The sequence below is a fragment of the Dendrobates tinctorius genome, unplaced genomic scaffold, assembly GCF_039654945.1.
Source record: "Dendrobates tinctorius isolate UK_male_01 unplaced genomic scaffold, ASM3965494v1 ptg000231l, whole genome shotgun sequence".
Classification (NCBI taxonomy): Eukaryota; Metazoa; Chordata; class Amphibia; order Anura; family Dendrobatidae; genus Dendrobates; species Dendrobates tinctorius.
In genome coordinates, this window is record NW_027361898.1 from 6,070,581 (window position 1) to 6,097,645 (window position 27,065).

The window sequence follows — 27,065 nt, forward strand, 5'->3', positions numbered from 1 at the left end:
GAACTCTCTACACTCCATCCATATCGGCTCCTCGCTCCTTTCCTCTCCTATGTATAGCACTCACGCTCTTTTCACATTGTTAAATTGCACAGATCCAGTCAGTCCAACCATTCAACATCAGAGACGCTCTCACAAATCACTTAACCATCTGCTCACTCTTTCTATCCTCCTTCTCCTAGTCGCAGGAGACATTGCTCCCAACCCTGGTCCCCCATGTTATAGAAAGTCAAACCCCCCGTCTGCTACACTTAGAAACCCCTCTAATCTTATTAATATTCCCTGCATGCCATCTGTCTCTCTTAATTGTGCACTTTGGAATTCGCGCTCAGTGTGTAACAAACTCTCCTTCATCCATGACTTTTTCCTTTCTAATTCTCTTAACCTCCTGGCTCTTACTGAAACCTGGATCCAGCAGTCAGACACTACCGCTGCTGCTGCTCTTTCATACGGGGGGCTACACTTCTCTCATACCCCAAGATCAGACAGTAGAGCAGGTGGAGGCGTTGGTCTGCTCCTATCACCAAAATGTACCTTTCAGGTTATCCCTCAAGTACCCTCACTAGTCTTCCCTTCTTTTGAGGTCCATGTCGTCAGACTCTACACCCCATTCTCCATGCGAGTGGCGGTGGTGTATCGTCCTCCCGGCCCCTCTCATCAGTTCCTGGATCATTTTGCCACTTGGCTTCCACATTTTCTCTCCTGTGACATCCCTACCCTCATCATGGGAGATTTCAACATCCCCATTACTCTTCCCCTCTCCCCATCTGCTACTCACCTTTTATCTCTAACCTCCTCATTTGGCCTTTCGCAGCTTACTAATTCTCCAACGCATGAAGACGGAAACTCCCTTGACTTGGTCTTCTCTCGGCTTTGTGCAGTGGATGATTTTGCAAACTCCCCTCTCCCGCTCTCTGACCACAATCTTCTTTCATTCTCTATCAAGAACTGCCAGGCCGCTCAGGTCACCCACACTGTCCAGACTTATAGAAACATACAGGCCATTAACACCCAGAAACTTATGCAGAACTTGCAGTCTTCATTGGCCCCTATCTCCTCCCTCTCATGTCCTGATTCTGCATTGAAGCATTACAATGAAACACTTCAAAGTGCCCTGGATGAATTTGCACCCCCTATAAATAGAACACCACGACGCAGACGGCGACAGCCCTGGCACACGGTGCAAACACGTTTCCTGCAGCGGTGCTCCAGGTGCGCCGAACGACTGTGGAGAAAATCCAATCTACACAAAGATTTCATCCATTATAAGTTTATGCTTAGAACATACAACACTGCCCTTCACCTCTCAAAACAAATCTATTTCAACACCCTCATCACCTCACTGTCCAATAACTCGAAACGTCTCTTTGACACTTTTCATTCTCTACTCAATCCAAGAGTACAGGCCCCAACCACAGAGCTCCGAGCTGACGATCTGGCCAATTACTTCAAAGAAAAAATTGACCAGATTTGACAGGAAATTATCTCCCAATCACCTCATACCATGCACTGTCCTCCCTCCCCCACTGCATCTAGCTCACTCTCTGATTTTGAACCAGTCACAGAAGAAGAAGTAAGCAGGCGCCTTGCATCTTCTCGCCCAACTACTTGCACCAGTGACCCATTTCCGTCACATCTCCTCCAGTCCCTGTCCCCTGCTGTCACCCCTCACCTAACTAAAATATTTAACCTCTCTCTTCTGGTATTTTTCCCTCCTCATTTAAGCATGCCATCATACATCCACTACTTAAAAAACCATCCCTCGATCAAAACTGTGCCGCTAACTATAGACCTGTCTCTAATCTTCCCTTCATCTCCAAACTCCTGGAACGTCTGGTCCACTCCCGTCTTATCCGCTATCTCTCAGAAAACTCTGTTCTCGACCCTCTCCAATCCGGTTTCCGCTCTTTACACTCCACTGAAACTGCCCTCACCAAAGTCTCTAATGATCTGCTAACAGCTAAATCAAATGGTCATTACTCCATGCTAATTCTCTTGGATCTCTCTGCAGCATTCGACACTGTGGATCATCAGCTCCTCCTCACTATGCTCCGTTCCATTGGCCTCAAGGACACCGTTCTCTCCTGGTTCTCCTCCTATCTCTCCGACCGCTCCTTTACTGTATCTTTTGCCGGTTCCTCCTCCTCTCACCTTCCCCTTACTGTTGGGGTCCCCCAAGGATCAGTTCTAGGCCCCCTCCTCTTCTCCTTGTACACTGCCCCTATTGGTCAAACAATCAGTAGATTTGGTTTCCAGTACCATCTCTATGCTGATGACACCCAATTATACGCTTCTTCTCCTGACATCATGCCAGCCTTTCTAGAAAACACCGGCGATTGTCTAAAGGCTGTGTCTAACATCATGTCCTCACTATATCTGAAACTGAACCTGTCAAAGACTGAACTCCTGGTGTTTCCTCCCTCTACTAATGTACCTATACCCGACATTGCCATTTCTGTGTGTGGTTCCACTATTACTCCCCAGCAACAGGCCCGCTGTCTTGGGGTCATACTTGATTCCGAGCTTTCCTTTGCCCCCCACATTCGATCAGTGGCTCGCTCTTGTCATCTGCACCTCAAAAACATTTCTAGAATTCAACCTTTTCTTACTTTTGACTCTGCAAAAACTCTTACTGTTTCTCTTATTCATTCTCGTCTGGACTATTGTAACTCTCTTCTAATCGGTCTCCCTCTTACCAAACTCTCCCTTCTCCAATCTGTCTTGAATGCTGCAGCCAGGATAATATTCCTCACCAATCGTTACACCGATGCCTCTACCTTGTGCCAGTCATTACACTGGCTACCCATCCACTCCAGAATTCAGTATAAACTTATTACCCTCACCCACAAAGCCCTCCATGGCTCAGCACCACCCTACATCTCCTCCCTTGTTTCAGTATACCACCCTACCCGCGCCCTCCGTTCTGCTGATGACCTGAGGTTAGCATCCTCAATAGTCAGAACCTCCCACTCCCGTCTCCAAGACTTTACACGCGCCGCGCCAATTCTTTGGAATGTACTTCCCAGGTCAATACGATTAGTCCCCAATCCCCAAAATTTTAAGCGTGCCCTGAAAACGCATTTATTCAGACTGGCCTATCGCCTCAACACATTAACCTAATCTATCCCTGTGTGGCACAGCCAAAAGTTTTACCATAACCAGATTTCCCGCATCATGTTCCCACATGCTTTATGCATCCATTAGCCCTCTGTGTCTGTACTGTTGCACACTTAACATTATGGCTGGTCCATACAATCAGGGCAATTGTTACCACCCACCTTTCGTGTCTACCTCTTTCCTCATAGACTGTAAGCTTGCGAGCAGGGCCCTCTTTCCTCTTGGTATTTGTTATAATCTACTGTATGTGATTATTGTTATGCTGTAATGTCTATTGTCTGTACAAATCCCCTCTGAAATGTAAAGTGCTGCGGAATATGTCGGCGCTATAAAAATAAAATTTATTATTATTATATTATTATTATTACTACCCCTGCCTGCTCTCTGATATGCCTGCTTACTCTGTTATCTACTCTCTTTTACCCCTGCCTGCTCTCTGTATGAGCTATTTTTTTCTAAAGTAAAACTTCAGTATTCGGGTTAAATTGCCGTGTTGGCACTTTGCAGTAAGTAGGTTTTGGGTGGCATTTTGGGCACTTGGTCTCTAAAAGGTTTGCCATCACTGCTATATACCAACTGAGCCAATGTATCAATAAAGCATATTTATTACTCACACAAGTCTACAGTCTATTACATACATATCTATTTATACCCAAACTGGCGACTATAAATATGTATATACAGTGGGGAAAAAAAGTATTTAGTCAGTCAGCAATAGTGCAAGTTCCACCACTTAAAAAGATGAGAGGCGTCTGTAATTTACATCATAGGTAGACCTCAGCTATGGGAGACAAACTGAGAAAAAAAAATCCAGAAAATCACATTGTCTGTTTTTTTTTCATTTTATTTGCATATTATGGTGGAAATAAGTATTTGGTCAGAAACAAGCAATCAAGATTTCTGGCTCTCACAGACCTGTAACTTCTTCTTTAAGAGTCTCCTCTTTCCTCCACTCATTACCTGTAGTAATGGCACCTGTTTAAACTTGTTATCAGTATAAAAAGACACCTGTGCACACCCTGAAACAGTCTGACTCCAAACTCCACTATGGTGAAGACCAAAGAGCTGTCAAAGGACACCAGAAACAAAATTGTAGCCCTGCACCAGGCTGGGAAGACTGAATCTGCAATAGCCAACCAGCTTGGAGTGAAGAAATCAACTGTGGGAGCAATAATTAGAAAATGGAAGACATACAAGACCACTGATAATCTCCCTCGATCTGGTGCTCCACGCAAAATCCCACCCCGTGGGGTCAGAATGATCACAAGAACGGTAAGCAAAAATCCCAGAACCACGCGGGGGGGACCTAGTGAATGAACTGCAGAGAGCTGGGACCAATGTAACAAGGCCTACCATAAGTAACACACTACGCCACCATGGACTCAGATCCTGCAGTGCCAGACGTGTCCCACTGCTTAAGCCTGTACATGTCCAGGCCCGTCTGAAGTTTGCTAGAGAGCATTTGGATGATCCAGAGGAGTTTTGGGAGAATGTCCTATGGTCTGATGAAACCAAACTGAAACTGTTTGGTAGAAACACAACTTGTCGTGTTTGGAGGAAAAAGAATACTGAGTTGCATCCATCAAACACCATACCTACTGTAAAGCATGGTGGTGGAAACATCATGCTTTGGGGCTGTTTCTCTGCAAAGGGGCCAGGACGACTGATCCGGGTAGATGAAAGAATGAATGGGGCCATGTATCGTGAGATTTTGAGTGCAAACCTCCTTCCATCAGCAAGGGCATTGAAGATGAAACGTGGCTGGGTCTTTCAACATGACAATGATCCAAAGCACACCGCCAGGGCAACGAAGGAGTGGCTTCGTAAGAAGCATTTCAAGGTCCTGGAGTGGCCTAGCCAGTCTCCAGATCTCAACCCTATAGAAAACCTTTGGAGGGAGTTGAAAGTCCGTGTTGCCAAGCGAAAAGCCAAAAACATCACTGCTCTAGAGGAGATCTGCATGGAGGAATGGGCCAACATACCAACAACAGTGTGTGGCAACCTTGTGAAGACTTACAGAAAACGTTTGACCTCTGTCATTGCCAACAAAGGATATATCACAAAGTATTGAGATGAAATTTTGTTTCTGACCAAATACTTATTTTCCACCATAATATGCAAATAAAATGAAAAAAAAAACAGACAATGTGATTTTCTGGATTTTTTTTTCTCAGTTTGTCTCCCATAGTTGAGGTCTACCTATGATGTAAATTACAGACGCCTCTCATCTTTTTAAGTGGTGGAACTTGCACTATTGCTGACTGACTAAATACTTTTTTTCCCCACTGTATATATATGTGTGTGTGTGTGTGTGTGTTTTTATATATATATATATATATATATATATATATATATATATATATATATACAGTACAGACCAAAAGTTTGGACACACCTTCTCATTCAAAGAGTTTTCTTTATTTTCACGACTATGAAAACTGTAGATTCACTCTGAAGGCATCAAAACTATGAATTAACACATGTGGAATTATATAATTAACAAAAAAGTGTGAGACAACTGAAAATACTGTATGTCTTATATTCTAGGTTCTTCAATGTAGCCACCTTTTGCTTTGATTACTGTTTGCACACTCTTGGCATTCTCTTGATGAGCTTCAAGAGGTAGTCACCAGAAATGGATTTCACTTCACAGGTGTGCCCTGTCAGGTTTAATAAGTGGGATTTCTTGCCTTAAAAGGGGTTGGGACCATCAGTTGTATTGTGCAGAAGTCTGGTGGACACACAGCTGATATTCCTACTGAATAGACTGTTAGAATTTGTATTATGGTAAGAAAAAAGCAGCTAAGTAAAGAAAAACGAGTGGCCATCATTACTTTAAGAAATGAGGATCAGTCAGTCCGAAAAATTGGGAAAACTTTGAAAGTGTCCTCAAATGCAGTGGCAAAAACCATCAAGCGTTACAAAGAAACTGGCTCACATGAGGACCGACCGTCCCAGGAAAGGAAGACCAAGAGTCACCTCTGCTGCAGAGGATAAGTTCATCCGAGTCACCAGCCTCAGAAATTGCAGGTTAACAGCAGCTCAGATTAGAGACCAGGTCAATGCCACACAGAGTTCTAGCAGCAGACACATCTCTACAACAACTGTTAAGAGGAGACTTTGTGCAGCAGGCCTTCATGGTAAAATTGCTGCTAGGAAACCACTGCTAAGGACAGGCAACAAGCAGAAGAGACTTGTTTGGGCTAAAGAACACAAGGAATGGACATTAGACCAGTGGAAATCTGTGCTTTGGTCTGATGAGTCCACATTTGAGATCTTTGGTTCCAACGACCGTGTGTTTGTGCGACGCAGAAAAGGTGAACGGATGGACTCTACATGCCTGGTTACCACCGTGAAGCATGGAGGAGGAGGTGTGATGGTGTGGGGGTGCTTTGCTGGTGACACAGTTGGGGATTTATTCAAAATTGAAGGCATACTAAACCAGCATGGCTACCACAGCATCTTGCAGCGGCATGCTATTCCATCCGGTTTGCGTTTAGTTGGACCATCATTTATTTTTCAACAGGACAATGACCCCAAACACACCTCCAGGCTGTGTAAGGGCTATTTGACCAAGGAGGAGAGTGATGGGGTGCTACGCCAGATGACCTGGCCTCCACAATCACCAGACCTGAACCCAATCAAGATGGTTTGGTGTGAGCTGGATGGCAGAGTGAAGGCAAAAGGACCAACAAGTGCTAAGCATCTCTGGGAACTACTTCAAGACTGTTGTAAGACTATTTCCAGTGACTACCTCTTGAAGCTCATCAAGAGTGCGCAAAGCAGTAATCAAAGCAAAAGGTGACTACTTTGAAGAACCTAGAATATAACACATACAGTATTTTCAGTTGTTTCACACTTTTTTGTTAATTATATAATTCCACATGTGTTAATTCATAGTTTTGATGCCTTCAGAGTGAATCTACAATTTTCATAGTCATGAAAATAAAGAAAACTCTTTGAATGAGAAGGTGTGTCCAAATTTTTGGTCTGTACTGTATATATACTGATACTACAAAATTAATACAGTAATATTGCAACAGTACCACACATTCAAAACCCACCATTATACCACAAATCCAAATTAACCTAACACACATGCAATATAAGCCCACCTGCCTATCACTCACTATCCCTAAAAGGAGCTAGGGGGGGTTAATGCAGGGCCTAATAAGTAAAGAGGTTACAACGGAGTATGCTTAGACCAAATGTGCTCATCACTCTGTCCATGAAATAGAGCAGCACATGTGTCTCGGGATTTACCCTGTCTTGGCCATGATATGTAGCTATCGGACTAACTTTTGTTTTAACAGTTAACTCCTTCAATTAAAATGATAATGCACGACGAAAAAAAACCCGAAAGAAACATCCAATATTCAAATTAAGACAAGTATTTATTTCAAAATACAAATAACTAAAGGAAGGGGTGGGAGCAAAATACCAAAATAAGGGGCAACACTGGGGATCAGTTGCACCAATATATTGCACATAAATATAGTGTGGCTTTAGAAATTCATAAAATATAGTATCATCCGAAAAAATTAGTACGCCACAAAAATAAATAGATAAAATCTTAATATTCAAATATTATGTGCATATATACATATAAAGTGCACATGCAAAAAACAATTTGTGAAAGGCCTAATGCCCCCAGCAATACAAGTGCAATGCATATTTAAAATGCAATAGTTGATAAAAGGGCTGAGGTATGCAGCAGTACAAAGTAATCAGACATGTATCACAACAAATAGTGAGGACTAGTTCAATTATATATGCTCAATGGCAACTAATCATGAATGCTGGTGTATGTCACTGCAAACAAAATACATTTTCAGATTTTGCCCAAAGTGCGCCCAGACAATACCTTATGCCCGTAAGTGCAGGATCCCCAGGATGCGCCTGATCCCGACGCACGTTTCGGTGCCTGCCTTTGTCAGGGGGTGGTGTCATCCAGGAGAGTGTATTTATAAGATGAGTGGCCAATGAGAGCCGGAGCAGTGTTGTGCAACACACCACGGCATCCAATGTCACCAGGAGGTCCGGCCCACGTGATCCCCTAGGCCGCGAACAACTATTGCAGCGCCGAGGGATGTGGATACGGCAGGCGGAGACCCCTGGAACGCAAACGCCTGCATGCGTTCCACCCGGCCCTCTGTCATTGGTGGGCATACATCAGGTGACCTGTGGGTCCTAGAAGATACAAAGAGCAAGAAAAGGAAAGGTTCTAGTGACAAAACTATATGTTATATGATTGGAAAAAAAGTGGCAGAAAAAGGGTTTAACCAATTCGCTACTGTGGATTAACTAACAGCATTGCTACAGAAAAGACAACTTTTTCTTATGTAATAAAAAATACAAATAGACGTCCTAGTTAATGACATGATGTATAGGATGAAAAAAAAACACAAAAAATAAAAAAAATACATAAATATTGCAATATGGTGTATAGCATCACAAAAAGTGGAAAAATAATATAAAACAAGGGAAATAAGAAAATAATAAGGCACAGAACAATTAAAGATTATTATAATTGAGGAAAAAGAAATAATAAAATAGATAACAAATTCAAATTAATAAAAAGAAAATGGAAAATAAAATAAAAATAATAAAAATAAAATTAATAATACAAATTTCAAATAAAAATTATATGAATGAAAATAATATATAAAAAATAATAGAAGATAAATAATAGTGATAAAAGAAATAACCAAACACCATTGTTACATAAAAGGGTCCATCAAAATCTCATTGCAAGTATATACAGATAGCATATAAAATTAGTGGATTCACATAATATATATAATAAATTTATATAATAAATATAATATATGTGTAATCCTAAGGTCATCTTCAAGGGGTCCTTCTACTTACAGCTCCAGGGAACAGCAATGGGCGCATCATATGCATCGGCTTACGCCAGTCTGTTCCTGGGGCTGTGGGAGAGGGACCTCTTTCTATCAGATCACCACCAGTCAATGTGCTGTGTTCTTTTTTGGATGCGGTACATTGACGATATTTTTTTCATTTGGCAGGGCTCAGTTGAGTCCCTGGTTCAATTTATTGCGGAACTTAATCAAAATGATTCAAATATCCATTTGACATACCAATGTGACAGGACCTCAATTGAATTCCTGGATGTACTTGTTAAACGCGACGTTGAGAATATACTCCAGACTGATATTTACAGGAAAATGCACTCCTGCATGCATCCTCGGCCCATCCCTCATCATTAATAAGATCAATTCCAGTGGGTCAATTTCTGATATTTAGACGCCTATGTTCGACAGAGAGTAATTTTGAGTTACATGCTGAAGAACTTAAATGGAGGTTTATTGATAGAGGATATAGTCGCCGAAGCATCAAAAGGGCCTATAACAGGGCAAGACATGTTCAAAGGAAAGATTTGCTGTACTCATCTTCCAAACTTGCTGTAACATCGCAAATTCGTTTTATCTCTAATTATCATACGGAAAATCAGAGAATGAAGAACGAATTGGCAAAAGTATGGCCGATACAAGACGTTATCCAAATACCTACCAAAAGAACCGAGTATTACATATCGTCGGTCTAAAAACATCCGGGATACACTGGTGAGGAGTCACTATCTGTTAGGAACGGCGGAAAGCACTAAATAAAAATATAAATAAAGTGCGTTCGCCGCTCGGGGTCCACCGTGCGGTAGGTGGTATAACTGCTGCTAGACGGTGGCAGAGCAATATGGCGGAGGTGCGCACGGGGTTAGCTTTCACCCTGGTGCGCAAAGCAATCGCTGTTTAGTCACAGAGATGGCAAAAACATAAAGTACTGAGCCTGATAGGATCACAGGAGCTCAGAGCAATAACACACACGGTAAGCGGTCACAGGAATAGCCCAAGATGGCGGTACTAAGTCCTTCTAGACCTACCGTGTGTCCGAGTATATAGCGTCGCAGCCGCGGACGCTCAAGTGGGCTGCTACTGCAGCGCGGTGTGAATACTGCCGCTCAACGACACTGCTATGGCACAGGCGCAATGTCGGACGCTAGCAGCTGAGTATGAAGCAATAGCGCGCTGGCACTGGTAGTAACTCAATCCCTCACACAAACGTATTATCAAAGGGAAGGAGTTTCAAATGAGTCATTCACCAGATCATGCATCCATCAAACATTCACTCAGCAGCAAGTATGTCTATACTAGCGCATGGCGGAACAGTCATGCGCGCCTTTTATAGCAGCCGGGACCTTCCACACGCCTCCAGATCTCTGAGATGGACAAATGAGATTTGGAGCAGGACCTGAGCACATGACTCTCGATCTCCAATGGGAGATCGTACCATGAGCATGCTGAGTAAGAGGAGAAGAAGGATTTAGCCTCAGGAGAGATTTGCTGCAAGGCAATCTCCTCTGCAGTGGACAAAGAGCAGGAGACTGCAGAATGTGAGGGTCTGGATTCCTGCATAGCGACCGCAGAAACCTGACTCCTAACACTATCATAGTGAACCCAAAATCTTTCTTTCCCAGATACAACAAAGGAAAGGATCGTTTCAATGCGGACACTGTGTGGCCTGTCCTAACATTGATGGAACAGACAAATTCACTGATTCCTTAGGCCAGAAACTTTTACTGTTAAACATCATATTGATTGTGAGACAAAAGCAGTGATTTATTATGCAGTATGCCCGTGCCCTAAAAGATATGTAGGGCTTACCACCCGTCAGTTGAAGATACGCGTACGAGAACACGTAAATGGCATCATTGCTGCGAAAAATGAAGATGAGAACTTTCTTGAAAACTATCCCCCAAGCACTTCAAACAATTCCACAATTGTGATCCATCATGTCTAAGGGTGGAGAGCATTGATAAAATTCTACCTACAATACGAGGAGGTAACATCAGTCAAAGATTGCCACAAATGGAAACTAGATGGATATGGACATTGGACACCATTCACCCCCTTGATCTAAATGAAAATATTAGCTTTGTTCCGTTCCTATGACCACCTTGTCATCCAGTTATTTAATATCTTTTATATATTTTATATCACTAACTTGATTTTATCATTTCATTTTATTATGCACTTTATTCTTGCACTTATTCATGTATGTTTCTTTATTCCCTTTGGGTGTACCCTACAGATTATATGGAAAAATGTATTATTTTCATGGGTCTCATAATTTTCCTTTTTTCGTTGTACGTAGTTACCTTGGTCCATCATGGATATCCTTAAGTGTACAGCCGTTTTATTCTAGTTTTCATAGGAGGCCAGGGCTGCCATCAGGGCATTACTGCCCTGACTGGCGTATGGGGCCCGGTGGGCAGAGGGGGCCCGCATCGGGCCCCATCTCATCTGCTCACCGGGCCCCTACCGGTAGGTAAACCGGGCCCTTAGTGGCACTGCGCTGCGGCAGATGAACGCTATTGACATGCGGGCCCGTCGGCCCTCATGTCAATAGTTAACAGCCGCCAGCCAATCGGAGGCTGGCAGCTGACGTCAGCCGCAGTGCGCACTTCAGCAGTGTGGAGGGAGCGCAAGCGTCGCCGCTGGAGCGCGACCAGGAAAGGCTAGTTTCACACTAGCGTTTCCTGGAGCTGCGGAGAGATGCGCATGGCCGCTGTGAAGCTCCGCCCACGGCACACCTCCTCCCTGCTGCATGCGACCTGCGTACCCTATCTTTATCATTGGGTACGCAGGCCGTGCGCAGGTATGCGTTTGCCGGCGCATGCGTCCTTTTGACGGTGCACCGACCTGCGCCAAACGCACCGTGTTGCATTTTGGTGCGATCGATGTGCATCCCTCTGCAGCTTCAGGAAAAGCTAGTGTGAAACTAGCCTTAGAAGAACTTTTTTTTTTTAATTGAAAGCGGCGATCCGGGGGCCAGGGCAGAATGCTGGACACGATGGGGGCAGAATGCTGGACAAGATGGGGGCAGAATGCTGGACAAGATGGGGGCAGAATGCTAGACATGATGGGGGCAGAATGCTGGACATGATGGGGGCAGAATGCTAGACATGATGGAGGCAGAATGCTAGACATAATGGGGGCAGAATGCTAGACATGATGGGGGCAGAATGCTGGACATGATGGGGGAAGAATGCAAGACATGATGGGGCAGAATGCAGACATGATGGGGGCAGAATGCAGATATTATGGGGGCAGAATGGGAGACATTATGGGGGCAGAATGGGAGACATGATGGGGGCAGAATGGGAGACATGATGGGGGCAGAATGCAAGACATGATGGGGGCAGAATGCAAGACATGATGGGGGCAGAATGCAAGACATGATGGGGGCAGAATGCAAGACGTGATGGGGGCAGAATGCAAGACATGATGGGGGCAGAATGCAGACATGGGGGCAGAATGCGAGACATGATGGGGGAAGAATGCAGGACATAATGGGGGCAGAATGCGAGACATGGGAGCAGAATGTGACATGGAGACCCAGGGGGAGGCAGAATGGACACGGGGCAGAATGTGACAATGAGACACAAGAGGGGGCAGAATGTGACAGTAAGACACAGGAAGGGGCAGAATGTGAGACAGGAGGGGGCAGGATGGGACACACATGGTGCAGGATCATGAGGCAGGATGGATATGATGGAGACAGATGGGGAGATCATATGGGGCACAATGGATACTCATGAGGGCGGGATGGGAGAACATATAGCTGAAGCCAGGAATGAAACACACGGTAGCCAGGATGGGGAATTTTATTACCATAGAGGCTATTTAAGGGATATTATTACTGCAGTGATGTATTTATTTAATTTTTTGGGTACCGTATTTTCCGGCGTATAAGACGACCAGGCGTATAAGACGACCCCCCAACTTTTCCAGTTAAAATAGTAAATCATCTTAAAGGTCGGGGGATCTTCTTATACGATTGGGTCATCTTATATGCCGGGTGCGGAGCAATCTTCATATGGTGGGGGAGTGGTCCCGATGAAGGGAGGGTGTAAGTGGAGTTATCATCCCCCTTTTACCTCATTGGTGGCAGCGGTGCTGCGGGTCTCTGTGCTGTGGGGATCGGCGGCTCCTCCATCTGCAGTAGTGTGGTGGCTCTGTGCTGGGTGTCGGCGGTGGCGGCTCCTCTTTGTCCAGCGTGAGGGCGCTGTGCTGGGGGGCGGCTGCGGCGGCTCTGTCCAGCGTCGGGGCTCCGGCATTTCCCCATAGCCCGGAGACCCAGGCAGCTCCATTACGGCGATGCGGTGGCCTCCGGGAAAATGGCCGCCGGAGCCCGTGCGAGCTCAGATTCAGATCTCGTCTCCCGAGATCTCGGGACGAGATCTGAATCTGAGCTCGCGCAGGCTCCGGTGGCTATGGGGAAATGCCGGAAGAGCCCCGACGCTGCACAGAGAGCCGCTGCAGCCGCCCCCCAGCACAGCGCCCACACGCTGGACAAGCAGGAGCAGCCGACGACAACCCCCTAGCACAGAGCCGCCACACTGCTGAAGGAGGAGCCGCCGCACCGCTGCCACCAATGAGGTAAAAGGGGATGAAAACACCACCTACACCCTCCCTTCTTCATCGGGACCACTCCCTCGCCATATGAACTCGGCGTATAAGACGACACCCGGCGTATAAGACGACCCCGACTTTTAAGCAGATTTTCAGGGGTAAAAAAGACGTCTTATATGCCGGAAAATACGGTATACTCTTTTAAATGGGGGAGTGGTCCTGTTATTGTGTAGAGTGATATTATGCTGCCTTTTTTTCTTCATGTGATGTAATGTAGAAGTTGGGGAAAAAATAAGTGTGTTCTGCAAGCGGAGCTCTAGATAAGTGTGTTATTTCCTGCAGATGCGAGCCCTGGCTGGAAGACGTGATGGCGGTCTGTGCTGGATAAAAAGTGATGAAAAGCAAGGATGAAGGAATTCACCTAGAGACGTCACTGGTGAGTTAGTGTGTTACCTATACACTGACACTATACACTGTATACTAGATAGGGAGGTCCTGTGTATAATGTCACCAGTGATCACTGTACATTATATACAGAGCTCCTGTGTATGTCATTGATCACTGTACAGGAAAGATGTATATCTTTGTACCGTGTTAGCCAGTAGATAGAAAAATATTCAGAATTGAGAGTCCTCAGTGGTTGATACCTTTTAATGGCTAACTGAAAAGATGGTAACACATTGCAAGCTTTCGAGACTACTCAGGTCTCATCTTCAGGCTAGACTAATACAAAATCTGAAGAGTCACATATTTATGCACAATACAACACAGAAAAAATGCAATGGATAAGACAAGTGACGTGAAGCAGAACTATCAATATGGGAGAGGGAGAAACATAAATATTGGACCAGTGCATAGATAAGGAGTCCGGATGTTTTGTAGTCCTCTGATTGGGGTCTCCTAATGTGTTGTGATGCCCCCACCATGTTTTGAAAGCAAATTCCTTAATTGATGTAAAAAGACATAAATCCATGCGACACATTCATTCCAGCACTGAGAGTGTCAAAGGTTGTCATAAATTTATACTCCCAAACACGTCGCTCTCTCTGAGATGTGAAGTTACCTTTCAATACCAGTAATTTCATATCCATGGTGTTGTGGTCCATCATACAAAAATGTTTTGCCACAGGTAGATCCATTCTTTTTTCTCTTATTGTGTGACGATGAGCATTCATCCCATGGTGTTGCGGTATTTGTCCCTTGTATGTGCTATTATTTGGTCACTTTGTGGTGGTAATATGTGGTCTGGTCATGGTGCGGTGGTATTTGATCCTTGTATGTGATATTATTCGGACACTATGGTAGTAATATGTGGTCTGGTCATGGTGTGGCGGTATTTGTTCCTTGTTTGTGGTATTATAGGTCACTATGTGGTGGTAATATGTGGTCTGGACATGATGCGGTGGCATTTGTCCCTTGTATGTGATATTATTGTTCATTTTAAAAATTGAAAAATAACTAAAAATATACCTAAATTGTATTGCATATTTTAACAAATATTTAATAGGTTAGCGTAGAGTAGAGCTTGGCCAAAAGTGTCTACAGTGTTGGGATGGCGGCTTAAAAAATCTTTTGGCCAAAACAAAAGCTGCTGGCTATATGTGTGATCTGGTGATGGGAACTGTTAATGTGTGATTGATGAGAAGTGGAGTTTTTCCAAGAGAGGGTGATGGGACTGTGGACAGTTTGCGGGGTGGAGCCTGGGTGGAGTCTAAAGGGGGCCCTGAAAATTTTGCCAGTATGGGGCCCTGAAATTCCTAGTGGCAGCCCTGTAGGAGGCTTTCTGGTCCTTTGTTCCTGGTTTCTAGTACGATTGGGGAAGCATTCCACTTAGGATTGAAGATAATAAATAGAAAGGGAAAAGTTGATCACTTCTTATACCATTCACCATTATGCACTATGCACTTTATTCCATATAAAATCCTTGATTTTCAATTTTTTGGTATGCACTTTATTTTATGTTTGTATATGTTTTATGTATGACCTTAGGATTACACATATATTTATTATATAAATTTATTATATATTATGTGAATTCACTGATTTTTTATGCTATCTGTATTTACTTGCAATGAGCTTTTGATGCACCCTTTTATGTAACAATGTTGTTTGGTTATTTCTGTCATAGCTATTATTATTTATCTTCTATTATTATTTTTTATATATTATTATTGAATTATTTATTATTTTAATTTATATCTATTATTATTATTTATTAATTTTTTATTAATTTTATTTTTATTTTCCATTGTCTATTTTCTTATTTTTATTATTCATTTTATTTTATATTTATTTGTTTTCTATTTTGTTATTTCTTTTTCCTCACTTATAATTATCTTTAATTATTCTGTGCCTTATTTATTATTTTCTTATTTCCCTTGTTTTATACTATTTTTCCACGTTTTGTGATGCTATACATCATATCGCAATATTTATGTATTATTTATATCATTTTCCTGTTTATGTAGGACCTTTTATCAATGGCCACTTTTTTCCAATCATATAATATATAGTTTTGTCACTAGGACCTTTCCTTTTCTTGCTCTTTGTATCTTCTAGGACCTGCAGGTCACGTGGTTTAGGCCCAGCAATGACAGAGGGCCGAGTGGAAGACACGCCGGCGTTTGCGTTCCAGAAGCCTCTGCCTGCCGTATCCACATCCCTCGGCGCTGCGATAGTTGTTCGCGGCCTCGGGGATCACGTGGGCCGGTTGGGCGGGACCTCCTTGTGACGTCGGATGCCATGGTGCGCCGCACAACACCCGCTCCCATTGGCCACTCATCTCATACATACTTATCCTCTCTTGGATGACACCACCCCCTGACAAATGCAGATGCCGAAACGTGAGTCGGGGTTGGGCGCATCCTGGGGATCCTGCACATACGGGCATAAGGTATTGACTGGGTGCACTTTGGGCAAAGTCTGAAAATATATTTTGTTTGCAGTGACATATACCAGCATTCATGATTACTTGCCATTGAGCATATATAATTGAACTAGTCCTCACTATTTGTTGTGATACATGTCTGATTACTTTGTACTGCTGCATATCTCAGCCCTTTCATGAACTATTAGTTGCATTTACACTTTTTACTGCTGTGTGCCTTAGCCCTTTCATGAATGTTTTTTCTGCATTTGCACTTTATATTTACATATGCATTGCACTTTGTATTGCTGTGTGCCTTAGCCCATTCACGAATTGTGTTTTGCATTTGCACTTTATATTTATATATGCACATAATATTTGAATATTAAGATTTTATCTATTTATTTTTGTGGCCTACTAATTTTTACGGATGATACTATATTTTATAAATTTCTAAAGCCACACTATATTTATGTGCAATATATTGGTGCAATTGATTCCCAGTGTTGCCCCTACTTTTGGTATTTTGTTCCCACCCCTTCCTTTAGTTATTTGTATTTTGAAATAAAAATTTGTCTTAATTTGAATATTGGACTTTTCTTTCGTTTTTTTTTCGTCGTGGATTATTTTAATTTCCGATTTGTCCTTTTTCCTTCCATTGTCCATTTGTGCACTGACATGGTTGACTACATTTAGCTATACCATGCACATTTTTTTCTTGATATGCACTTTTGCCTTGGAATTTTGTTGAACATAAAATATAATGCAGTGTTTTTCTTATAATAAACATTGACCCAATGTAATGTGCAGCCTGTGTGTAGATTGCTCTACTTGCAGACAACATAAGAGTACAGTTTACTGGGTCTATATTACGATTGCTGCTGGGTTCTCATAGCAGCTACTATGTATAGTGACCATCACCATGTGTCCATTGTCCCCTGGGAATCAGACAGGTTTTAAAGATTTGTCCTTGGTTTGTTGAGTTACTGATATGTAAGGTTCTCTGAGACTGTATTGTACATGATGAGTTTAGATACACTGGCTCAGCAGCACAGTATCAAAGAGGCCGGGATCACACATGCGAGAAACTCGGACGAGTCTCGCATCTTAACCCCTTAGTGTCAGAGCCATTTTGCAGCTTAATGACCAGGCCAATTTTTACAATTCTGTCCACTGTAACTTTGAGGTTATAACTCTGGAACGCTTTAACGGATCCCGCTGATTCTGAGACTGTTTTTTCGTGACATATTTTACTTCGTGATAGTGGTAAAATTTCTTCGATATGACTTGTGTTTAGTTATGAAAAAAATGGAAATATGGCTAAAATGTTGAAAATTTTGCAATTTTCAAACTTTACATTTTTATGCCCTTAAATCAGAGATATGTCACACAAATTTCTTAATAAGTAACATTTCCCACATGTCTACTTTACATCAGCACAATTTTGGAAACAAATTTTATTTTGTTAGGAAGTTATAAGGGTTAAAAGTTGACCAGCGATTTCTCATTTTTACAACAAAATTTACAAAACCATTTATTTTAGGGACCACATGATATTTAAAGTCATTTTGAGGGGTGTACATGACAGAAAATACCCAAAAATGACACCATTCTAAAAACTAGACCCCTCAAGGTGTTCAAAACCACATTCAAGAAGTTTATTAACCCTTTACGTGCTTCACAGGAACTGAAGCAATGTGGAAGGAAAAAAAATACCTTTTTTTGCAAAAAATTTACTTTAGAACCAATTTTTTTTATTTTCACAAGTGTTGAAAGAGAAAATGAACCACAAAATTTGTTGTGCAATTTCTCCTGAATACGCCTATACCCCATATGTGGGGGTAAACCACCTTTTGGGCACATGGCAGAGCTCACAAGGGAAGGAGCGCTGTTTGACTTTTTCAACGCAGAATTGCCTGGAATTGAGATCGGACACCATGTTGCATTCGGAGAGCCCCTGATGTGCCTAAACAGTGGAATTCCCCAACAAGTGACCCCATTTTGGAAACTAGACCCCTTAAGGTGAACCTCCAAGTGCTTCACAGAAGTTTATAACACAGAGCAATGACGATAAAAAATCATTTTTTTTCCTCAAAAATGACTTTTTAGCCCCCAAATTTTTATTTTTACAAGGGTAACAGGAGAAATTAGACCACAAAAGTTGTTCTGAGTATGCCCATACCCTATATGTGGGGGGAACCACTGTTTGGACCCATGGGAGAGCACGGAAGGGAAGGATCGCTATTTTGGAATGCAGACTTTGATGGAATGTTCTGCGGGCATCATGTTGCATTTGCAGAGCCCCTAATGTGCCTAAACAGTTAAAAAAAAACCCCACAATTGACCCCATTTTGGAAACTAGACCCCACAAGGAGCTTATCTAGATGTGAAGTGAGCACTTTGAACCCCCAAGTGCTTCACAGAAGTTTATAACGCAGAGCCGTGAAAATAAAAAAATCCTTTTTTTTCACAGAAGTGATTTTTTTTTTAGCCCCCAATTTTTTTTATTTTCCCAAGGGTAACAGGAGAAATTAGACCCCCAAAGTTGATAAATAGTGGAAACCCCTCAATTCTTGCTCTAACCCTAATGCTAATCCCTAACCCTAATGCTAATCCCTAACCCTATTTCCAACCCTAACCCTAATTCTATCCCTAATTCCAACCTCAACCCTAACCCTATTGGAAAATTGAAACTAAATATATTTTCTATATTTTATTATATGTACCTAACTAAGGGGGTGATAAACGGGGGTTTGTTTTTACAATTTTTTTATTTTGATCACTGTGATAAACTATCACAGTGATCAAAATTAATGAATGTAATCTGCCAGCCGGCAGATTCGCGGCGGGCGCACTGCGCATGCGCCCGCCATTTTCTTCCTGGACCAAGATGGCGGCACCCACCGGAGGAGGCAGGAGGGACCCAGGACCACCGGGAGGGGACCCAGGACCACGGGGAGGTACCGGGGAGGAATCGGGGACCCTATTTCTCTCTCCTCTGATGTGCAATCATATCAGAGGAGAGAGAAATTAAATGCAAAATTGTTGCTTTTTTTTGCGATCGCCGTTATAGGGTTAATAACGGCGATAGCAAAAGTAGGGTCAGTTAATACCGACCCGAATCATGTTCTCTGGGGTCTCGACTACCTCCGGCAGCCGAGACCCCGGAGAAAATCCGACGCTGGGGGGCGCTATTTACTTTCTCCACAGCGCCGTGAATTAATGGTGCTGTGGTTTAAGCACCCTTAACTGCCGCCGTTAAAAGGCGTATCGGCGGTCATTAAGGGGTTAATACCCCGCACTGCTGCCCTCACTCGGAAGCGGAGCGTGTGGCACGCTCCGCTCCTGAATGCTGGCAGCAGTGCCGGGTATTAAGATGCAAGACTTGTCCAAGTTTATCGCATGTGTGATCCTGGCCATAAGCTTAGATACCTCTGGTCTAACAGACTTGAGATTATGTAATGGGCTAATGTGAACTACACCAGTAAATAAAATATGTTTAATTTAATAATAAGGTTTCACAAATTCAGCAAAGCATAAAAAGTTTCCTGGCAGAAACAAGGCCCAAAGAGCTTTAATGGTAAATCGTATAAAGATTTAACAAATCTACTCTTCAGATGATTGGCTATCCTGGATTTGGGGAGTGTGATTTCATATGCAAATATCCAAGATAGTTACAGAGTACAATTAGAAATTAAGCAAGAAGCCGACACTATCGCAATGAACATTAGTTTCAAAATGAGGACAGCACCTATGCACAGACTACTGTAGGGAACTGTGTTAACACACCATATGACAATATTAGGCTATGTGCCCAGGATCAGAAATAGCAGCGTTCTACATTACAAGCACAGTGGATGGGACTTATAGAAATCTCATGCCCACTGTGCTTCTATTTACTGCTGCGTAAACTCACCTGTAGTGCAGGTATGTCGATTTTCTGTATCAGAGACGATAGTCCATGAATCCACATAACAAACAAGTGTGGCAATTAAAACGCAGTGTTTTGGACACAGCCTCAAAAACATTGCTATTCCTGATCATGAAGATGTGGTCTTATATGTTTACTGTATGGCAAGCTTGCCAAGGACTATCAGTTCTTGGAAACATACTGTTCATAGGACAGGACTAGATATGATCTTATCGCTTTACAACAAATTGTTTTCATTACAGTTTTCCCCAAAAATTTTTATTCTACAGATCTGAATATTTCAGGGATTTTACTTGCCATAGATCTGCCATTTTCTGCTAGGAAGGCGCTCGATACATTGTAAAAAAAGTAAATAATAAAGTTAAAAAGATGCCAGGCGTCTTGTGAGACATTTTCCTAGTGTTTTTACTTAAGCCCTTAAGGACCAAGCCACTTTGTAGGTTAATGACCAGGCCATAATTTTGAAATCGGACCACTGTCACTTTATGAAGTTATAACTCTGGAACGCTTCAACAGATCCCGCTGAATTTGAGACTGTTTTTTCATGACATATTGTACTTCATGTTAGTGGTAAAATTTCTTCGATATGACGTGTTTATTTGTGAAAAAATGGAAATATGGCAAAAATTTCACAAATTTTACAATTTCCAAACTTTTAATTTTTGTACCCTTAAATCAGAGAGTGATGTCACACAAAATAGTTAATAAATAACATTTCCCACTTGTCAACTTTATATCAGCACAATTTTGGAAAACATAATTTTTCTTGCTAGGAAGTTATAAGGGTTAAAAGTTGACCAGCGATTTCTCATTTCTACAACAAAATGAATAAAACCATTTTTTTTTTAAGGACCACCTCACTTTTGAAGTGAGTTTGGGGGGTCAATATAACAGAAAATACCCAAAAGTGACACCAATCTAAAAACTGCACCATTCAAGGTGTTCAAAACCACATTCAAGAAGTTTATTAACCCTTTAGGTACTTCACAAGAATTGAAGCAATGTGGAAGGAAAAAATGAACATTTAACTTTTTTTCCCCAAAACTTTTCTTAGTACACAATTTTTTTTATTTTGTCAAGGGTATCAGGAGAAAATGAACCACAATATTTGTTGTGCAATTTCTCGTGAGTACACCGATACCCCTTGTGTGGAGGAAGACCAATCTTTAGGCGCACAGCAGTGCTCAGAAGGGAAGGAGCATCATTTGAGATTTTGAATGTCAAATTGGCTGGAATCGAGAGCGGACGCCATGTCACGTTTGGACTGGAGAGCCCATGATGTACCTAAACAGTGGAAACCCCCCATAAGTGAGCCCATTTTGGAAACTAGACGACCCCCCCCAAGGAACTGATTAAATGTGTGGTGAGCACTTTGAACCCCCAAGTGCTTCAAAGAAGTTTATAACGTAGAGCCGTAAAATTAAAAAATCATTTTTTACTCAAAAATGATTTTTTCACCCCCAATTTTTATTTTCACAAGGGTAACAAGACCCCAAAAGTTATTGTGCAATTTGTCCTGAGTACGCTGATACCCCATGTGGGGATAAACCACTGAGTGGGTGCATGGCAGAGCTCAGAAGGGAATGGAGTTTATGCCAGTTTAGAAAAATAGTAACCTTTATTTATTACAAAAATGACAAAAAAATTCATAAATATGCAAGAAACATAGATATAGAGTACGGGTGAGCAGAAACAATTAACAAAAGTGTATGAGCATCATAAGGTGACCGGAATACCCTAGATCGTAACATGGGCACCCTGCTTCCACATTATAACATGTTGGGCATATGGTGAAAAGTCACAGATATAAATTAATTCTTTATAGGCCAAAAAAGGATTCAAAAGTACCGATATATCCTAAAATTAGGGTAGTTAAAGTAAGATGCCTGGGCTCTTCCAATATGCTGGCCACCAGGAATGATAAACACCCCAGACCTATGCACAAAGTTACATTGGTCCTAAATAGTACCTGCGGTTGGTCAGACCTATGGAGAGCATAAGCAGCCGTAAAAAAAGCGCCCTATCCTAGGATGCTAGACAGCTTGAATACATGTGTGGAATGCCTGTTTGTTTGGGAATTCCCACATGTATTCAGCCTGTCTACAAGTCACAAATCATGCAGCTGAGACAACAAAAACTAAATCTCCAAGCACACCAAAATACTCGGAGGACACCCGAACATGCTTGGGAAAAGCAGCGAGTATACTCGCTCATCACTAGTGGTGAGCACACTTTGAACCCCCAAGCACTTCACAGTTTATAACGTAGAGCAGTGGTCCCCAACCTTTTTTGCACCAGGGACCGGTTTCAAGCAAGACCATTCTTCCATGGCCCGGCAGGGCGGGGATGGAGGTGTGGCAGGGGCGGGGCTTTTTTCATAAGGGGGCGGGGCTATGGACATGGTTGTAGTGTAGCAGTGCATACTTATAATTAAATAACATTTATAATGTGACTCAACTCACCATAGGTTTTGAATGAGTGCTCCATCACCCCCTTCTCCCCATCATTGCCTTCACCCCATCACTCCCTTCTCTCCATCATTGCCTTCACCCCATCACTCCCTTCTCCCCATCATTGCCTTTCGCCCCATCACTGCCATCTCTCCATCATTGCCTTCACCCCATCACTCCCTTCACCCCATCACTGCTGTCTCCCCATCATTGCCTTCACCCCATCACTCCCTTCTCCCCATCATTGCCTTCACCCCATCACTCCCTTCTCCCCATCATTGCCTTCACCCCATCACTGCCATCTCTCCATCATTGCCTTCACCCCATCACTCCCTTCTCCCCATCATTGCCTTCACCCCATCACTCCCTTCTCCCCATCATTGCCTTCACCCCATCACTGCCATCTCCCCATCATTGCCTTCACCCCATCACGGCCATCTCTCCATCATTGCCTTCACCCCATCACTCCCTTCTCCCCATCATTGCCTTCACCCCATCACTGCCATCTCACCATCATTGCCTTCACCCCATCACTCCCTTCTCCCCATCATTGCCTTCACCCCATCACTCCCTTCTCCCCATCATTGCCTTCACCCCATCATTCCCTTCTCCCCATCATTGCCTTCACCCCATCACTGCCATCTCTCCATCATTGCCTTCACCCCATCACTCCCTTCTCACCATCATTGCCTTCACCCCATCACTGCCATCTCCCCATCATTGCCTTCACCCCATCACTCCCTTCTCCCCATCATTGCCTTCACCCCATCACTGCCATCTCTCCATCATTGCCTTCACCCCCATCACTCCCTTCTCCCCATCATTGCCTTCACCCCATCACTGCCATCTCTCCATCATTGCCTTCACCCCATCACTCCCTTCTCCCCATCATTGCCTTCACCCCATCACTCCCTTCTCCCCATCATTGCCTTCACCCCATCACTGCCATCTCCCCATCATTGCCTTCACCCCATCACTCCCTTCTCCCCATCACTGCCATCTCTCCATCATTGCCTTCACCCCCATCACTCCCTTCTCCCCATCATTGCCTTCACCCCATCACTGCCATCTCTCCATCATTGCCTTCACCCCATCACTCCCTTCTCCCCATCATTGCCTTCACCCCATGACTCCCTTCTCCCCATCATTGCCTTCACCCCATCACTGCCATCTCTCCATCATTGCCTTCACCCCATCACTCCCTTCTCCCCATCATTGCCTTCACCCCATCACTCCCTTCTCCCCATCATTGCCTTCACCCCATCACTGCCATCTCTCCATCATTGCCTTCACCCCATCACTGCCGTCTCTCCATCATTGCCTTCACCCCATCACTGCTGTCTCCCCATCATTGCCTTCACCCCATCACTCCCTTCTCCCCATCATTGCCTTCACCCCATCACTCCCTTCTCCCCATCATTGCCTTCACCCCATCACTCCCTTCTCCCCATCATTGCCTTCACTCCATCACTGCCATCTCTCCATCATTGCCTTCACCCCATCACTCCCTTCTCCCCATCATTGCCTTCACCCCATCACTCCCTTCTCCCCATCATTGCCTTCACCCCATCACTCCCTTCTCCCCATCATTGCCTTCACCCCATCACTGCCATCTCTCCATCATTGTCTTCACCCCATCACTGCCATCTCTCCATAATTGCCTTCACCCCATCACTCCCTTCTCCCCATCATTGCCTTCACCCCATCACTCCCTTCTCCCCATCATTGCCTTCACCCCATCACTGCCATCTCTCCATCATTGCCTTCACCCCATCACTGCTGTCTCCCCATCATTGCCTTCACCCCATCACTCCCTTCTCCCCATCATTGCCTTCACCCCATCACTCCCTTCTCCCCATCATTGCCTTCACCCCATCACTCCCTTCTCCCCATCATTGCCTTCACCCCATCACTGCCATCTCTCCATCATTGCCTTCACCCCATCACTGCCATCTCTCCATCATTGCCTTCACCCCATCACTCCCTTCTCCCCATCATTGCCTTCACCCCATCACTGCCATCTCTCCATCATTGCCTTCACCCCCATCACTCCCTTCTCCCCATCATTGCCTTCACCCCATCACTGCCATCTCTCCATCATTGCCTTCACCCCATCACTGCTGTCTCCCCATCATTGCCTTCACCCCATCACTGCTGTCTCCCCATCATTGCCTTCACCCCATCACTCCCTTCTCCCCATCATTGCCTTCACCCCATCACTCCCTTCTCCCCATCATTGCCTTCACCCCATCACTCCCTTCTCCCCATCATTGCCTTCACCCCATCACTGCCATCTCTCCATCATTGCCTTCACCCCATCACTCCCTTCTCCCCATCATTGCCTTCACCCCATCACTCCCTTCTCCCCATCATTGCCTTCACCCCATCACTGCCATCTCTCCATCATTGCCTTCACCCCATCACTGCTGTCTCCCCATCATTGCCTTCACCCCATCACTCCCTTCTCCCCATCATTGCCTTCACCCCATCACTCCCTTCTCCCCATCATTGCCTTCATCCCATCACTCCCTTCTCCCCATCATTGCCTTCACCCCATCACTCCCCTCTCCCCATCATTGCCTGCACCCCATCACTGCCATCTCTCCATCACTCCCCTCACGGTCTTCTCCTCATGTCCCCATCTCCTCCAGGGCCAGGCTACACAAACACAGACCAACACACATAGACACACACATACACACACACACACACACACACACACACAGAGACTTACATACACACTCACATTATACACACACACACACACACCACCTCTCTCCGCTCACCTGCCCGCCGCCCGCGCTTCCTCGCTCTGACACAGCAGCGGCCGCGCTCCTCTCTGTGTCAGTCAGACAGGAAGCGCGGGCGGCGGGCAGGAAGCTGGACGCAGTGGACGGGTCCTTGCAGCTCCGCTCCTGCTATTCCCTCTTGCAGGCAGCGGAGCTGCTTGATCGCTCCCTGCCCGCCGCTACACACAGTTTAAGAATTGCTGCGCGCCGCCCCAGCCCCCGCTACGCCACTGACCGCCCCCGGCTCCCCTTGTGTCCGCGGACCGGCAAGGGCACTGCAGTGGCCCGGTGCTGGGCCGCGGACCGGCGGTTGGGGACCCCTGACGTAGAGCTGTGAAAATTAAAAAATAATATTTTGTTCCACAAAAATTATCTTTAATAAGCTATAATTTTTCCATATTTCGGCCGACAGATTCATGTGCAGGCTTGTTTTTTGCGGGACGAGCTGACATTTCTATTGGTACCATTTTCTTGCACATAATGTTTTTTGTTCGCTTTCCATTCCAATTTTTGTGGAGGCAGAATGAACAAAAACCAGCAATTCCGAAATAGTTTTTTTTTCTCCGTTCCGCGTGTGGTAAAATTAGTAAGGCAGCTTTATTCGTCAGGTCACTACGATTACAACAATACCTCATTTATATCTTTTTTTTTATGTTTTGGCCTTTTTTAAACAAAAACTTTTATAGAAAAAATAATTATTACTGCATCACTTTATTCTAAGAGCTATAACTTTTTTATTTTTCCGCTGATGGAGCTGTATGGCGGCTTGTTTTTTGCGGGACAAGATGACGCTTTCAGTGATACTATATTTACCACTACTTGGTTTTTTTTATCATGTTTTATTCCACTTTTTCCAAGCGGTATGATGATACCGCTTGGAAAAAGTATAATTTGCTACCTTTTTGTGTTTTTTTTTTACGGCATTCACTGAAGGGGTTAACTAGTGTGACACTTTTATAGATGGTATTTTAACGGACGCGGCGATACCAAACGTGCATTTTTTTCTTTTCTTTTTTTTTTTACATAAAAATGTGTATTTTTTAGGGAATTTTTTTATATTTTTATTTTAATATTTTTTTACACATTTTTTTGGAAAAAAGTTGTTTTTTTTTACTTTGTCCCTTTATGGGACTTTCACTTTTTTTTACTTTGATTTGCAGGTATAATACATTGCAATGCTCCAGCATTGCAATGTATTATACCTATGGAGAAAGCTGCTGAGACCATGCTGTAAGCCCGGGTCATCATGGCTGAGATCGGTCCCCGCGTTTACAGATGCCGATCAGAGGCAGAGGAAGCCCCCAACCTTCTGCCTCCCCCAGAACGCTCGATCACAGCAATCAGGAAGTTAACAGCCAGAGGCAGCGGAGGCGCCGCTCCTGGCTCTAAGTGCAGGAAGCTCAGCCACTGCAGCGCTAAGCTCCTGCACTTATCGGACAGGAGATGCTGAAATTTCAGCATCTCCTTCCCGATCGCGCT

At 43.9% G+C, this 27,065-nt stretch overlaps 1 long non-coding RNA gene across 4 annotated transcripts in view; it reads left to right on the plus strand.

The window, feature by feature from the left end:
- LOC141059863 (uncharacterized) overlaps window positions 1-17,003 on the plus strand; it is a 57,481-nt gene extending 40,478 nt beyond the window's left edge. For 3 of the 4 annotated variants that reach the window (XR_012222615.1, XR_012222612.1, XR_012222614.1), the window contains 2 exons: window positions 13,893-13,986; window positions 16,110-17,003. This is a non-coding gene — a long non-coding RNA (uncharacterized lncRNA). The remainder of the gene's footprint in view (window positions 1-13,892; window positions 13,987-16,109) is intronic. The other variant, XR_012222613.1, reaches the window with a different exon arrangement.
- The last annotated feature ends 10,062 nt before the right edge of the window (window positions 17,004-27,065 follow it).